This window comes from Hyaena hyaena, unplaced genomic scaffold, assembly GCF_003009895.1.
Source record: "Hyaena hyaena isolate Hyena2069 unplaced genomic scaffold, ASM300989v1 scaffold_614, whole genome shotgun sequence".
Lineage (NCBI taxonomy): Eukaryota > Metazoa > Chordata > Mammalia > Carnivora > Hyaenidae > Hyaena > Hyaena hyaena.
Window position 1 is genome coordinate 47,984 of NW_024081244.1, and position 12,721 is coordinate 60,704.

The 12,721-nt window shown below is 40.1% G+C and overlaps 1 long non-coding RNA gene across 1 annotated transcript in view; it reads right to left on the reverse strand.

Moving 5' to 3' along the window:
* Positions 1-3,340: 3,340 nt before the first annotated feature.
* LOC120248829 overlaps positions 3,341-12,721 on the reverse strand; it is a 22,417-nt gene continuing 13,036 nt past the window's right edge. Inside the window, exon 2 of the long non-coding RNA XR_005532690.1 lies at positions 3,341-3,868. This is a non-coding gene — a long non-coding RNA (uncharacterized LOC120248829). The remainder of the gene's footprint in view (positions 3,869-12,721) is intronic.

Below are 12,721 nucleotides of genomic sequence, written 5' to 3' on the forward strand. Positions count from 1 at the left end.
GAGCACTGAGTGTTATGTGGAAACTAATTTGACAATAAACTATTTGTAAAAAATAATAATAATAATAAAGCAGTAGGTACTGTCAAAAAAAAAAAAAAAAGAATGACTCACGTATTTCTACTTATGGCCAAGGTGGAGCAACAGGGACCAAATATACCTTCCTGTTTGAAATAACCAAAAAAAAAAAAAAAAGACAAGAAGAGAGAGAGAGAGGTGGGCATCACATACAACATAGCACTCAACAACTGCGGAATGTATGTTATTTCCCTGCACACAGGTAACAGTTATAATAGCCATTCATACATAGGCTTAACCTCCAATTTCAAAGGAATAATATGGAGATACCAGATTGCATATATCATAATAAAACTAAGCTCAGAATCAAAAACAAAATGATAACTACTAAAATTCATAGTTGGAAATTAAGAAACATATATTAATATATTGGTCAAAATTAAATCATAAGAGATCAGAAAATTTTTAGCATTAAATACTAACATAACATACATATCAAACTTGAGGGATTCTTTTGAAGCAGTATTTAGAGGGAAACATGACATTAGGAAAGAAGGAAATCTGAAATTTAATGAGCTAAATATTAATTCCAAGTACTGTACTTAGAAAGAGAGCTTCAAAATAAAATAAAGAAGGAAATAATAGTGCGATTTTTATAAAACAGAAAACATACAATAGAGATCTATTCAAAATAATATATTCAGAAGTTAGTTCTTTGAAAAGACCAAAACAAAATAAAATTATCTCTAGTGATGTTACTGGCCAAGGAAGAATTAAAAAGAAAGTACATGAGTCACCATTATCAGGAAATAAAGACTATACTATAGGTCTTGCAGACATTAAAATAATAAAATAATAGTACAAAAATCTTTGTGCCAATAAACATAAATATATAGATGAAATGGATAAAATCCTAGAAGAGTATGAAATCCAGGATATTCCATCAAAATTCAATTATATAATACCAATTAAAACTCTACATAAATAGCAACACTAAAATACCAAAGGTCATTAGACTCAGTTGTTAACATGTCACTGCTCCCCAAACTGATTTCTTGACGCAACAGATTCGGTGCATTTCCAATCAATCTCACTAAACATTTTATGTAGAAATTGGCAAGTTTATTCTAAGACTCATATGGAAACACGAAGGACCTAAACAGCCAAAGAAATCTTAAAAAAGAATAAAGCTGGAAGAGTCATACTACCTGACTTCGAAGCTTATTATACAACTACAGAATGAAGATAATGTGGTACCGGCAAAGGATTGAAAAATTAGATTGGGAAGGAATAAAACCCATTTGAAATCATAAACCACCATGAGATATCACCTCACCCCTGTGAGAATGGCTAAAATCAAGAACTCAAAAAACAACCAATGTTGGCGAGGATGTGGATAAAAAGGAAGCCTCGTGCACTGTTGGTGGGAATGCAAACTGGTGCGGCCACTCTGGAAGAGTGTGGAGGTGCCTCAAAAAGTTAACGTTAAAAGTAGAACTACCCTATAACCCAATAATCCCACTACTAGGGAACTACCCAAAGAATGTGAAAACATTAATTCAAAGGGACACACACCCCCCTATGTTTATAGCAGCACTATCTACAAGAGCCAAACTATGGAAGCAGCCCAAGTGTCCACCGACTGATGAAAGCATAAAGATGTGGTATATGTGCACAATGCACTATTATTCAGTGATAAAAAAAAGAATGCAATCTTGCCTTTTGCAAGAATGTGGATGAAGCTGGAGTATATTATGCGAGATAAGCCAGGCAAAGAAAGACAAATACCATATGATTTCAGTCATATGTGGAATTTAAGAAACAAAACAAATGAACAAAGACAAAAAAGACCAAGAAAAACCCAGACTCTTAACTAAATAAAATAAGCTGATAGTCACCAGAGGGGAGGTGGGGGGCGGGTGAAATGGGTGAAGGGGATTAAGAGCTTACTGATCATGATGAGCCCTGAGTAATATATGAAGTGTTGAATCACTATATTGTACTTCTGAAACTGATGTAATTCTATGGTAACTATACTGGAATTAAAATGTGTTTAAATGAATAAAAAATAAAAATATTTTTAAATGGAATAATAAAAACAAAACAAGGAATAGAAGCCCTTTGTTGTTTTTCAAAAATGGGGCTAGAACAATTGGATGTTCATATGGGGAAAAAACTCATCTTTATCTCTAGCTCACACCATATACAAAAATTAATCTGAGAGGAACTGAAACACAAAACTAGAAAGCTTTTGGAGGAAAGCATGAACAATAACTGCATGGCTTGGAGGTAACAAGCTTTCTTAAAAAATGTTTGCAAATCCCTCATTTGGTGGAAAATTCATGCCCACAATATACAAGGCAAGAATTCCTACAGCTCAAGAATAAAAAGGTAAGCAATCCAATTTTTTAAAAAGGCAAAAGTTTTGGGGTGCCTGGGTGGCCCAGTCAGTTAAGCATCCGACTTTGGCTCAGGTCATGATCTCACCATTCCCGAGTTCGGCCCCGCATTGGACTCTGTGCTGACAGCTCAGCGTCTGGAGCCCATTTCAGATTCTGTGTCTCCCTCTCTCTCTTTGCCCCTTCCCCTGCTTGCACTCCATCTCTCTCGCTCTCAAAAATAAATAAACATTTTTTTAAAAAGGCAAAAGTTTTGAACACACATTTCATCACAAAAGATAAACACATGCCAATGAGCACATGAAAAAGTGCCCCAAATCATCATTAGATGAAGAAATGTAAACTAAAACTAAAAATAAGTAGGAAACAAAAGCATCAAAAACGACTCCTGTATTTCCACTTCTGGCCAAGATGGAGAAGGAGGGACCAGATTTACCCCGTCTGTTGAAACAAGAACAACAACAAAATGTGTGGCAGGGGGAATGAAATGAAAGAATAGTGCCCAAAACAAATCAGACAGAAAACAACCATCTCCGAACAACAAGTAAACAGGGGCGCCTGGGTGGCTCAGTCGGTTAAATGTCCAACTTCAGCTCAGGTCATGGTCTCATGGTTCATGAGTTCAAGCCCTGCATTGGGCTCAATGCTCTCAGTGCAGAGCCCGCTTTGGATCCTCTGTCTCCCCCCCGCCCCCCATCTCTGCCCCTCCCCTGCTCATGTTCTCTCTCTGAAAAATAAATAAAACAAAAAGAAACAAGTAAATGAATGAGGTGAGCAGAATGATTGCCCCAGAGGACTGGGGAGTTTCCAGGTCACAGAGTAGAGAAGAGACACCCTTCCAGAAGTCTCTTCAAGTTGAAGAAATAGCTGAGGGGCTAGAGGGTTTGAGGTAGTTAGAGTTTGTCAGTGAGAAAAGGAGAGGAAGCTGAAAAGGAACACAGGCGTTTATTGGCGGTCTCAGAATTGCAATTCGGGGGAGAGCACAGATTCCGGAATAACCAGACAAGTGACACACTCATGCAGGGAAAGCAAGGAATTTTTATGAGAAAGAAGGAAGAGCTGATTACAAGATTGAAACAAAGAAGAGAGGGGAAACTCTGCTAATTTGGTGCTGCCCAGTTGAACCTGTGATAACTATCTTACTGACCACTGATTGGCTCCATCAAATGACACGCTCCCTGCTAGATATTAACTAACTTTCCTGCCCTCGTATGAAATGACTGTCAGTTGCTCTGTTGAAATTTGATGAGCCACCGCTTGTCATGACAATTGCTGCTTCTGGCCGCGTGAAGTTTCTAGACTCCAGGCTGAAGGCGCCTCGGATAGAGTGAGGGCAGGCAGTGGCAATGTGATGGGGTTCCCAGCCTCCAGTCTGAAGGTCTCTGGTCGTCTTCTGTCTCAAAAAGAGCTGTTGTGGCCATTTTTCTGAGCTTTACCAGCCTCCATTTGCAGGGCTTTGGGGGGAAAAAACAGCAGTTTCAGTTCCAGTTGTTCCGAGTGCCAAAAATGGGAGAAAACAAGAAACCCTTGTCTGGAGAGTCATAGTCAGGTATTCGAGGAAACCAGAAGAATTCGGGATGCAGCCCAGTTTTACAGAAACACTCAAAGACCCTCAGGACTAAAAGCCAATATGCACAACACTGTTACAGAGGCAATGTTTTTTTTTTTTTCTCTCTAAAATCACCCTAATTTCCACCAAGGAGAACTAAACTAAAACTAATTTGTTTATAAAATAAGTCCAGTTTTAGCCGAACTTAGCCCAATTATTTACATAAGTAGAGCAAGAACAGAGGTTGACCGCATAGACTTTAAAACTTGCTTTACTGGAACTTCTCATAAAGAATCTCTAGATTGAACTTTTAATAGCCTCTCAAGGCCAGAAGCCAAGCCAAATAACTGCCATTGGGTTTGCCTAAACTACCTACAGCTCTGGGTTCCTTCCTCCTCTCTGCTCAAAGTCCCCAGAATATGCTGTTTCCTGGGCCTGCTGGGAAGTGACCTTCCTTGCTAACCTGGTAAGAGGAGTCCTGTAAATTAGGGTACGAGGCTGACTATTTCAGAGGGACTTTGTTGGCCCATCAAGTCAACCTTAGTTCCTTAAATCTGTCTGTTCACATCTGAGTCTATGCATGTCTCTCTCAAATACGACATTCCAGTCAAAGCCTTGCTAGTATAACCTTGTTTCCAATTGTGTCCTGTTATGAGGAGAAGCTTATGCCAATAACTAGAATTCGCACAAAAATAAAAATATTCACTGAGAGTTTCCAAATTCTGGGGGAATCAGGGAGAAAAAGATGTTTCATATTTATTTTTAGGGATATATTAAAAATTTTTTAATATTTATTTTGAGAGAGAGAGAGAGCATGTGTGTGCGTGCAAGTGGGGGAGGGGCAGAGAGAGAATCCCAAGCAGAATCCCTACTCTCTGCACAGAACCTGACTCAGGGCTTGATTCCATAGACTGTGAGATCATGAGCTGAACTGATATCAGGAACTGGATGCTTAACTGACCTAGCCACCCAGGTACTCCTATTTTGCCAAATTTCTAAAAGACATAGGTACCTTAAGAGAAAAAATTTTCTCAAATCTGGAAGAACATGAGAGAACAGAATGTTTCAAATAAGAGTCATAAAAACTATAACCATCTTCCTCAATTCATTCAGCCCCGTATTATTAATGCTCATTCTGTTGGAATCCAGGCTTCACCCCAGTCCCAGAAACTCCTACCCAGTTTAGTTTTATAATCTTAAGGGTGTCAGAAACCTGTATGTGTCCAAAGTCCTCTCCATTAATCCCCTTGAAGATGAAATACATTTGTAAGAGCATCAGAGTAAAACAGCTGTAAATGAAAAAAGACGAAAAACTGGCCATGGTTAAAGACCTGATGAGAGTTCTTTACAATGCAATTGACAAAGGAAATTTGGCTATTTCTGTGACACATAACAGTTTCATAAATAGAATGATAAGTGATAACATTATGCTGGATATATCAAAACTTTAGAAGCTTCATATAATTTCTGGAATAGTTATATTAATAACATTCCCTCATATGATATGCCCAAAGAAAGTTTATCATCACTTATGACAATGCCTCCCTTGTAACTGAGCGTAAGAAATAAATGAGTCTAATTAATCAAAAAGACTTCATTTAGAATTTGAATTGGGAGAAGTTTGTCAAAAATATCACAAAATGTTTATTTATTTTTGAGAGAGAGGGAGAGAGAGACAGAGTGTGAGAGGGAGAAGGGCAGAGAGATCTGAAGCAGGATCCAGGGTCTGAGCTGTCAGCAGAGAGCCACATGCAGGGCTCAAACCCATGGACCATAAGATCATGACCTGAGCCGAAGTCAGACATTTAACTGACTGAACCACCCAGGCACTCCAAATATCAGAAGATTTTAAAGCACATGACCAAAAAGGGAACACAGATTATTATGAAATTTAATTATCTGTTGAGCTGAAATGACAATAAAAGATTCTAAAGGCAAATACAGACATGCTTGTTAGCAAAATTTAGCTCTTATTGAAAAGATTCCATTTTCTTAAGTAATCAAAGTCCCAATAAAGATAAAACATGGAAACTGTGTTTCTATGCAGATTAAAGATAAATAATAACTTTGTTTACAATTTCTCACTAAGAATAGACCAAGAATCTAAGAAAACTTAATTCACTTGAACAGAGAGAAAAACCAAATTTCATCTTGTGCCAGGGTATTTTGATATTAGAACTCACTCATTCTAATCTTAGCCCTGACCACACATAAAAGTACTTCTCAAAGATTCCTTTTTACAGACTTTCTACAACTTTCATTTTACATTCATATTTTGTCTTTGTTTTTCCTCCTTAAACAACCAACCTGGCTTTAGGGCAAAACTGCTTTTTTCCATCAATAACAACAACAACAACAAAATGCACCTCCATTCCTGATCCCTTTTCTTACCAAAAACATATATCTCATTCTTTTTGTATATGATGATGGTTTCCTTATTATTTCTAGTTGTTTAATTATATTTATTAGAACCCTTAACCCTTAGAACCCTTAATTTCTAATGAAAAGTAAGAAGTAAACAATTGTGAATTGTTAAACCAATGTTCTTTAGTTTTCTTTATTTAACAAAATTTTTTTAATGTTTATTTATTTTTGAAGGAGAGAGAGACTGAGTGTGAGTGGGGGAGAGGTAGAGAGAGGAAGACACAGAATCTGAAGCAGGCTCCAGGCTCTGAGCTAGCTGTCAGCACAGAGCCCGACGTGGGGCTCGAACCCACGAACCATGAGATCATGACCTGAGCTGAAGTCAGATGCTTAACCAGCTGAGCCACCCAGGCATCCCACACCAGTGTTCTTTAGATGGTAAACATATGAATACGGTGAATATTTTTTTAGAAATATATGTCTCCTCAAGGCAAATTTCTCAGCATGGCACAGAGCATATTTGCTAACAGACCCCAAATCTTTAGTTTCTAAAAGGAAGTCAAAAGTAGATAAACCTATGTTTAGTAATTAATATTTATGTATTTTATCTTATTTGGAAAGATCTAAAAATTGTATGACTATCCATAATTTAATTTAATGTAATAAAACTAAGGTTTTAAGTCACCCCCCCAAATCAGGGGAAACTATTCAAGTATACATAAATATATTCAAAAGTTCATTTCTAAACTTTTGTCTTACTTTAATTCACTTGCTCTTCACCATTATGCTTAGATTAGTCATGAAAATTTCATGAGACATTAAATAGCTAACCATCATCTCTAAGTTCTCCTCCTTGCTGACAAATTCTCTGACAGGGATAATGTGAATTTATTCGACTTTTAGTAAACCTAAGTAGAATAAAAGTATTATATTTAATGCGAACAGCTCTAACAACACACCTGTTTTAATTAGACAATCTTCCATTCAGTGGTTTGATTTTTTGTTGTTTTTTTGTTTTGTTTTGGGGGGGGGCCTTGCTATGGAAGCCCTGCACCCCTAGCCCCCTGCGGGAGCTGACTTGCTCCAGACAGAGCCCACTTCTGAGCTCTTCCACACTCACCCTGTGATATCCTTAAAACCAAGTCAGACTCAGCCACACGATGATCGTCAGCCACAGCTGTTCCTGAAAACCTCTTTCTTGAACACACACATGTGTAATCTCACACGTGACTATTTCATCTCCCCTGGGTGGGGGGAGGGGCACAGAGACCCTGTGAGCCATCTTGCTACCCTCTCCCACCCAAGCCCACCCTTCCATCCCCACATAATCCGTCTGAACAAACTGCTGTGTCCTTTCTGTCTTTCTGTCACACAACCGTTACAACCAGCCACAACTCAACCACATATATATTCATACGGTGGGGTTTTTAGTCTAGTTCACAAAAACGAGGTCTTGTTTACACCGCTCCTCATGTTGCTGTGCTCAGTCAACCGCTCGTGAAAGCTGACTTGGATAGCCCTGACGCATCTGGTTAGTAGCTGCCTAATACTCCCTGGTGGGAAAATACCATAGTTTTTTCACCCATCTTGTTAATCAGTATTGGTTTTTCACAACTACACACAATGCTTGCAATAAACATCCCTGAAGACACACTTTTAGGTACTAGGTTATTTATTTATGTATTTGTTTGTTTATGAGAGAGAGAGAGAGAGAGAGAGAGAGAGAAAATACAAAGCAGGCTACGTGCTGTCAGCGCAGAGCCCGACGCAGGCCTTGACCCCGAGAACCACAAGATTGTGACCTGAGCCGAAATCAAGAGTCAAATACTTAACCGACTGAGCCGCCCAGGCGCCCCGACTATCTACTTGATGACTGGTGCTATCAAATAACCCAGTCCCTCCTCTGTATTTGTTAACTTTACTGTCCTCTGATCTGGCTGCCAATTGCTCTGTTGAAATGTTATGAGCGACAGCTTGTCAAACAGTTGCCGCTTCAGGCCCAGTTCCAGAGCTCATTGGTCGGAAAGGAAAATGGGAGATTGAGAGAGGCAAGGTGGCGGAGAGGTAGGGCGCTCGGTGCATTTCGCCTGCACCCGTCTCTCGAACAGAGAAGGCCTGAAGTCGTAGGACACTGAGCAGCAGGAGTTTGGGAAGAGGAAGAGACAGAGTACATGGGGAAGCAAACCTCACAAGTGCGTGAGTGCAAACTGGGGAAGATATAAGCGGGACGGGACCAGAGACACGGAGGGAGGGGAGGGAGCCCCGCTCGCGTGCAGCTGCGGGGAGTGATTGACAGGCCAGTGGGTGCGAGCTGCCGCGAGTCCAGGGAAAGGAAAGAAAAGCTGCGATTGCTCATAGAACTGTCCCTGGAGAAGAGGGAAAAAAAAAAACCCTCAGCTTGGAAAGACAGTGTTTTGTAGCTCTGGCTGGGGTGCTGACTTTCAACTAGGTGCTCTGGTCCCAGAAGGTGCCAGGAAAAACTGAACTGCCGTTTGCCCGGCACCGTCCATGGCGGTGGCCCGGTGAAGCGGTGGCAGAGCACGCGACAGCGGCCCACTGCAGCTGCGGCGGCGCGGTGCGGCGACGCAGACTCTGTGGACCTGAAGTTGCTACATTCCCCGAGCGCACTCCGCACTCCGCACTCTGGTTGTATCACTGCTTGACCCTGGCGGACCTGAGGCTGCGACACGAATGACTACCGGTATGACTGTGGAGGGACTGTTCAGGGCGGTATAACAAAGCCCGCACTCTGGAACCTGGAAACAGGCGGGGTGTGGGGCATAGAACTCAGCGCACCTTGGCTACGTCCTCAGCACAGGGAGATCGGACCCGAAGAAGTGATTTGCAATGCTTGGTTGAGAAGGGACTGGGGTGACGCCATTCTTCTCCCCACAAGCACCAAGGAGGGGCCTCAGGGAGCGGCCAGCCAACACAGTGCAGGCAAGACCTGCCTACACCTAACCACACCCATCCCCTCCAGATAGCTGTTTTGTTGTTGTGGTAGCTGTTTTTACCTGAGCCTGGGTTTGCGTGCTTATTGGTTTTGTTTGTGCGTTTGTGTACCTGTGTTCCCTCTGTGGTTGTCTGTTTTCTTTTTCTAGGGCTGCCTCAAGAAACAAGCCAAACTACACATGGTGGAGAGTCCCAAATACCACTACCAGTAGAGAAACAAAATAACCAAACGCTCAACAAGAGAAACCAAGAGACACCATCGAAAGAGCACTTCCTGAACAGACAGGCCCTGAACAGTCAAAAGAGCCCTCTCTAATACAGCAGAACTCACAGGGCCGAGTGTACAACAAGCTTTTAGAAGTAACAAGAGATAGAAAGCTAACCAAAATGATGAAACGGAAGAACTCTCCTGCAAAGAAACTCCAGGAAGAAATGACAGATAAAGAACTGCTCAAAACAGATACAAGCAACATAACTGAAAAAGAATTTAGAACAATAATCATAAAATTAATCGCCAGGCTTGAAAAAAGCATGGAGAACATCAGAGAACCTATGGCTACAAACACTATGGAGCTTAAAAATAGTTATGATGAATTAAAAAATGAGATAAATGAGATACATAATAAACTGGAGGTGTCCAATACACAGATTGAATAGGCAGAAAGGAGAATAAGTGATTTAGAAGACACAACTATAGAAAAAGGAAGAAATTGAGAAAAAGAGAGATAAACTGATCCAGGAACATGAAAGAAGAGTTTGAGAGCTCAGCGATACAAACAAATGGAACAATATCCGTATCATAGGAATTCCAGAAGAGGAAGAGAGAGGGAAAGGTGCTGAAGGAGTCTTGGAACAAATTATAGCAGAGAACTTCCCCAACCTGGAGAGGGAAGTAGAAGTTGAAATTCAAGAGGCACAGAGAACTCCCCTCAGATGTCACTTGAATCGATCTTCTGCATGACATATCATAGTGAAACTGGCAAAATATAAGGACAAAGAGAGAATTTTGAAAGAAGCTAAGGAGAAAAGAGCCCTAACATACAAAGGGAAACCTATCAGAGTGGTGACACACCTATCTACTGAAACTTGGCAGGCCAGAAAGGAATGGCAGGAGATCTTCAAGGTGATGAACAGAAAAAATATGCAGCCAGGAATCCTCTATCCAGCAAGCCTGTCATTCAGAATAGAAGGAGAGATAAAAGTCTTTCCAAATAAACAAAAGTGGAAAAAATTTGTCACCACTAAGCCAGCCCTACAAGAAATCCTGAAGGGGACTCTCTGAGGGAAGTGTTAAAAGGAACGCAAGATACCATAGACACCACCACAAGCATGAATCCCACAAAGGACACAATGACTCTAAACCCACATATTTCAATAATAGCACTGAATGTAAATGGGCTGAATGCTCCAATCAAAAGACACAGGGTAGCAGAATGGATAAAAAACAAAATCCATCTATTTGCTGTCTCCAAGAAACGCATTTTAGACTGGAGGACACCTTCAGATTGAAAGTAAGCGGATGGAGAAATATCTATCATGCTACTGGAAGTCAAAAGAAAGCCGGAGTAGCTATATTTATATCAGACAAACTGGACTTTAAAGTAAAGACAATAACAAGGGATGAAGAAGGGCATTATATATTAATTACAGGGTCTATCCATCAGGAAGAACTAACAATTATAAATGTCTACGCACCGAATATGGGCGTACCTAAATATTTAAAACAATCACAAACAAACAATCTTATAGATAAGAATGTGCTAATAGCAGGGTACTTTAATACTCCGCTTACAGCAATGGATAGATCAACCAAACAGAAAATCACTAAAGAAACAATGGACTTGAATGACACATTGGACCAGATGGATCTGACCGATATATTTAGAGCTCTATATCCCGAGGCCAAGGAATTCACTTTCTTCTCAAGTGGGCATGGCACATTCTCCAAGATAGATCACATACTGGGACATAAAGCAGCCCTCAATAAATATAAAAGAATTGAGATCATACCATGCACACTTTCAGATCATAATGCTTAGAAACTTGAAATCAATCACAGGAAGAAGTGTGGAAAACCTCCAAAAACATGGAGGTTAAAGAAAATCTTACTAAAGAATGAATGGGCCAATAGGGCAATTAGAGAAGAAATTTAAAAATATATGGAAACAAATGAATTTGAGAATACAACAATCCAAACTCTATGCGATGCAGTGAAAGCAGTCCTAAGAGGAAAGTACATTGCACTCCAGGCCTATTTCAAGAAATTAGAGAAAGCGCAAGTGCAAAACCTAACAGTACACCTAAAAGAACAAAAGGCAGAGCAACAAGAGCACCCCAAACCCAGTAGAAGAAGAGAAATAGTAAAAATCAGAGCAGAAATAAACAACACAGAGACCAAAGAAACAATTGAATAGATCAATGTAACCAAGAGTTGGTTTTTTGAAAATATAAACAAAATTGACAAATCTGTAGCCAGGCTTCTCAAGAAGAAAAGAAAGAGGACCCAAATAGACAAAATCATGAATGAAAATGGACTTATTACAACCAACCCATCAGTTATACAAGTAATTATCAGGGAACACTATGAAAAATTATATGCCAACAAATTGGACAACTTAGAAGAAATGGACAAATTCCTAAACACACACTCACTACCAAAATTCACACGGGAAGAGATAGAAAATCTGAACAGACCCATAACTAGTGAAGAAATGGAATCAGTTATCAAAAATCTCCCAACAAATAAGAGCCCTGGACCTGATGGCTTCCCTGGGGAATTCTACCAGACATTTAAAACAGAATTAATCCCAATTCTTCTCAAGCTATTCCAAAAAATAGAAATCGAAGGAAAACTCCCAGACTCATTTTATGAAGGCAGCATCATTTTGATTCCCAAGCCAGACAGAAATCCAGCAAAAAAAGAGAACTGCCGGCCAATATCCTTGATGAATACGGATGCAAAAATCCTCAACAAGATACTTGCAAATAGAATCCAACAGCACATAAAAAGAATTATCCACCATGATCAAGTGGGATTCATTCCTGGGTTACAGGGCTGGTTCAACATTCGCAAATCAATCAATGTGATACATCACATCAACAAAAGAACAGATAAAAACCGTATGATCCTGTCAATAGACGCAGACAAAGCATTTGACAAAATACAGCATCCCTTCTTAAAAAAAACCCTCGAGAAAGTCAGGATAGAAGGAATGTACATAAACATCATAAACGCCATCTATGAGAAGCCCTCAGCTAACATCATCCTCAATGGGGGAAAACTGAGAGCTTTCCCCCTGAGATCAGGAACACGACAGGGATGTCCACTCTCACCACTGTTGTTTAACATAGTGCTGGAAGTCCTAGCATCAGCCATCAGACAACAAAAGGAAATCAAAGGCATCAGAATTGGCAAAGAGGAAGTCAAACTTTCACTCTTCGC